We start from the raw sequence: 5,015 nt of genomic DNA on the forward strand, positions 1-5,015 counted from the left end.
AAAGAGTTATGATGAACTTCCCAGGGTAAGAGTCGAAGTAAGGTCAACAAAGATGTCAAAGGTAGAATTTTCATAAGCCTCTAGATTAGAAACAAAAGGGAAAGCACAGCCAAAAGAATAGGAGATGCATGAACGATAAAGCTTATGGTCAAGATAAAGGGAAAGGTACAAAGGTGAATCGAGAGGAAAGATTCACAACAAGAATTCCAAGGGTAATACGGAAAGAATGATATGAGAGGAACTCCTAGGGTAAACCAAAAAGGAGTTTAGAAGAAGGATGAGCATCACGGAATAAAAGTAAGATAAGGTTGATCAAGGATAGAAAACACACCCGAAGTGGTGTCGGGAGGAACGACGGCTCCGACTTGATTCTCGACACGAACGGCTCCTCTAGGCTCAACTTCCGGATCATGAGGAGGAGAAGTCTTCTTCTTCTCGGGGCAATCCTTGATGAAATGACCAGGCTTCTTGCAAAGGTAACACTTCAAGGGCATATCATAGCATCCAATCCCGGGGTGATAAGCTTGCCTACACTTGAAACATTTGCGGGTCTCCTCAGGGTTGTCTTCCGATGAGGGAGTTTGTCCACCTAGCACTTGTCCACTTGGTACTTGTCCTCTTAGAAAAGGCTTCTTCTTCTTAGTAGATGACGAAGATGAGGGTACAAAGGATCTCTTGCCACGGGAGTTAGGACGATGATTGACTTGAGCATTGGCATCTTGTTGATTCCGGAGAATTTGTGTAAGAGCTTCCATGATAGTATTCTCCACCTTGGTTGGTCGCACCATCTTCTCAAGACACCAAATAAATCAATCAAGTTAGCACCTAACAAATAGCATACACAAAGAGACTACCAACTTAGGTCCTTAGTTCTACCCATCTCTCATTCATTATTCAAGGTCAAGTTCAAACTAAGTTTGGGGTACACGTGTGTGCGTCGGGAGCAACAAAGGCTCTGATACCAACTATGAACCCCCGCAATAACGCGGAAAATATAAATTATAAAATGCGGAATTTTAGGAAATTTTTGAGACTTTTAAAGTTTATAAAGCGCGGGTTCATAAAAATCTAAAAGACAAATAAAGAATGCGGAAATAAAGATTAAATTATACAAACGCGATAGTCAAAGGTGAGGGAAAATATATCCCTCGAATGACAAAAGATAAAAGGTGAGTCTAAACAATCCTAATAAACCAACTACTAGTCCAATGTTTAGTTCTCGCTAGCCCACACGTCTTTCCCAAGTAAGCATCTTCACAACCTGTCATTCATGTAAACATGAACGCCACAGTCAGTGGGGAGTAACTCAAGGTTCTCCCAGCCACAAAATGTCGAAACACAGATAAACAAGAACATATTAGAACATCATGAATATAACCATTTGATGCAAGCATTGAGATATGAGACTAACATTCCAAACATGCGTAGTCAATCATAGATAAGGCGTATGATACATACATATGAGACAATCCAACTAAAATGTCATAAATGATAATACAACTATAAACACGATAGAATATCATAGGTCACGGATAAACAAGATTAACATCATGAAACATGTGAATGGAAACCTTAGCCATGAACTTTGAAAGCCAAATAAAATACAATACATGAAATGAGACCACTAACATCACATAATAAGCAAAGCATCCGGCTCAGAGGCTACCTTTAAAGCATGTCCGAGACACAATCCTTAAGTACCTTGGCTCAGCGGTTACCTTTAAAACATGTCCAAGGCACGACCTCTAAAGTATATGGCTCAGCGGTTACCTTTAAAACATGTCCAAATACTACAAACAAGTGCCCGACTCAGATGTTACCTTTAAAACATGTCCGAGGCACAACACATAAAGTATATGGCTCAGCGGTTACCTTTAAAACATGTCCAAATACTGCAAACAAGTGTCCGACTCAGAGGTTACCTTTAAAACATGTCCGAGGCACAACAAACAAGTATCTGGCTCAGCGGTTACCTTTAAAACATGGCCAAATACAACAAACAAGTGCCCGACTCAGAGGTTACCTTTAAAACATGTCCGAGGCACAACAAACAAGTATCTGGCTCAGCGGTTACCTTTAAAACATGGCCAAATACAAGAAACAAACACAACAAACAAGCACATAGAACGGGATTATTAATGTCACATTCATACCTATGGCTTGCATCTCACCATAAGTGCAAATGGGAACATCAATCCCGACGACCTTATCGCAACTAGAGGGCCTATGGCTCGCCCCTAGCATCCGATAGGACCGTGACTCGGGGACGGGATGATTAATGTCACATTCATACTTACGGTCTGCATCACCATGAGTACGGATGGGAACATCACTCCCGACGAATCATATCGCAACTAGAGGGCCTCTGGCTCACCCCTAGTACCCGATAGGACCAAGACTCGGGGTCGAGATGATAATGTCACATTCATACTTATGGTCTGCATCACTATGAGTACGGATGGGAACATCACTCCCGACGTTCATACCGCAACTAGAGGGCCTCAGGCTCACCCCTAGTATTCCGGTAGAACCAAGACTCTCACAACCGAACAATACTAGACATTATCTAGAATATGACTCTTACAAGTACTTATAATAAATATCTCATACTTGTATTATATTACTAAACATTCCATTTTATAATTTAACAAGCCGGTTAAATAAGATATAAAGAGTGATAATGAATAATTTACGTTATGTGAAATTTACGGAATAAAACGTGAAATCCAACAAGCGAAGCCTACCAAGTCCAATCAAGTAAACTACACAAATTTAACTAACTCACATAACTAGCCCAATAAATAAGACCAAAGGAATCCAACGAGTAAAACCGATTGAGCCCTACATAGTGGGTATACAAAAGAACGATATTTAACGTGTCACAATATATAAAATACGAGACAGGAATTAACCACTCAAGCCCGAAAATTTTAGACACGACCGAACCTAAACTTATGTAAGGTCCAAACAATTTAATCGCATAGGTCCAACAAAGTAAATATGGTGAGCCCAAATACATACTTGTGGTTAGCCCAAAATTAAGAGGGTGGTGAGCCCAAACCACAACAAGAAAATGAGTCCAAAAAAAACAAGAGTGAGCCCAACCATTAAACCACCAAAATGAACAAGCAAAGCACAAAAGACAAAAAAAAGAAAGCATGTAGGAGGATATGCGCACGATCACAGTCAACAACGCAACAATTCCCTCCAGTCCAGCCGTCTTGGGACGGTTTTCTAGGCCAAACCAAGACGGATTTCACCCAAACAAAAGACCCAATCAAAACATTTACCTGTACTTGAGTCAATACCAAGAAAGTTGGTTCAATTTATCATAAAGAAACCCGTCAAAACAGCCCACGAAAACTGCTCGACAAAGTCCATTTTTACAATTTATAAAGTTCTTTTGTGACCGTCTTAAGACGAAATTTTAAGCATGAAAAGGGTGAAATTTCTCACATACCACCAACCCATTACATACTTGGATATACAAAGGAGGCGGGAATCAACTATTTAGTTCAAATCATCCGTGAGTTCGACTCGAAAACAGTCCACAAAAGTCACCCATCAACAACTTATATATACATGGTTTTTCTAGCAAATTCATGAGGCCGTCTTAAGACGAGTTTTTAAGCATGTTACAAGGCCGAATTCATCCAAACAAAAGACCATGTTCATTCATGTATATGCACACAAGACGAGAGTAATCAAATTGACTCGAACCAACAACAATTCCAGCCTAAAAATTGCGTCCAAGACTGACCAAAGACAACCCATTTCCACAATACTCGAGTAAACTCATCTCAATTCACAATCAATACAACCAAGTTAATATTGAATCAAGTGAAATAATAAAGATCACTAAGTGGCCAAATGGATTAAAGCATACAATTTGGTCAGTAAGTCAACGCATGATAGGTACAGTAATATCCAAGAATTGGAAACAAGGTCACGTGATGATCAAATCTAATTTGTTTACTCAAGGCAGTTAGGAAAGTTCATCTGACAAATTAACGCATCACTCAGATGAATAATATTGATGGATTGTCTCACAAAGTCATGTTCACTGCTTTAGATGATGTATAATAGCAACAGGAAGGGACGAAACACAGGACTGACAGCAGCATAATAACCACGGCCTAAGCAGGTGAACTCAGCAATCCCCCAATACCCGAATCCAGTTGAGACGGGTCCAAGGAAACCAAAACGGCCGCGTAAGAAGACCATTATCAACACAAAACCAACCCCATTCATGAGTAACATACAAAGACTTGAGCTTTACGATAAATAAAGACAAAAACGAGTAGGAAGGACGGATTCCCGACATTTTGTCGAGTAACCCATCACCGTTACCTTAACTTTCTTCAGTCTTCGAGAGGAATGTCTATTAAGAACGAGTTTCCTTCTGGGTCCTCAAAGCTTCACCTAGAAATCGTAATGACAGCCGAGATTAGCTTAAAAACGCAACATTCATGAGACGGGTCGAGACGAAAACTCCATAAGATTATGTCTTTCTTACCTTAAAAGATGAAGGAAGAGATAAGGAGAAGAATGGTACAAAAATAAAGAGGAATGGTTGAGAAATGAAGACGAAATCTGGGATTCAAGCTCGACAAAAATGGTTTTTGGGTCTCGTTTTGTTGCTGCACTCTGTTGGCTGTTTTACAGGAGTTTTCGAAAAAGGAAGGGGAATTTAGAAAGGAAAAGTGGTTGGGATTGGTCAAAAAAAGTGAGTGTGGAATGAATGTTAATTTAGTGAGTGGTAATAAAGGTAGGTAGATATGTGTTGTCGATACGGGATTGGTCGGGAAAAGATTGGCCTCACATGTGAAAATGTGACGGTCTATCACAAGACGGAATTTCATTTTAAACCTATTATAATCTAGGTCGGAACTTTATTATTGTTAATATTATTATTATTGTCACTATTATTACTATCCGACTAAAACACGTATTTTTATATAAGTTCAATTTTAAGATATTACTTTTATAGAAATTATGTTTAAAATACAATTAAT

The 5,015-nt window shown here is 39.3% G+C and overlaps 1 long non-coding RNA gene across 1 annotated transcript; it reads right to left on the minus strand.

The window, feature by feature from the left end:
- Positions 1–223: 223 nt before the first annotated feature.
- On the minus strand, positions 224–4,804 carry LOC141623637 (uncharacterized). Its single transcript, XR_012533488.1, has 3 exons — positions 4,517–4,804; positions 4,351–4,422; positions 224–1,261 (listed from the first exon to the last, which is right to left on the minus strand). It is a non-coding gene; the product is annotated as an uncharacterized LOC141623637 (long non-coding RNA).
- Between the last annotated feature and the right edge of the window lie 211 nt (positions 4,805–5,015).

The sequence above is a fragment of the Silene latifolia genome, chromosome X (assembly GCF_048544455.1).
Source record: "Silene latifolia isolate original U9 population chromosome X, ASM4854445v1, whole genome shotgun sequence".
Classification (NCBI taxonomy): Eukaryota; Viridiplantae; Streptophyta; class Magnoliopsida; order Caryophyllales; family Caryophyllaceae; genus Silene; species Silene latifolia.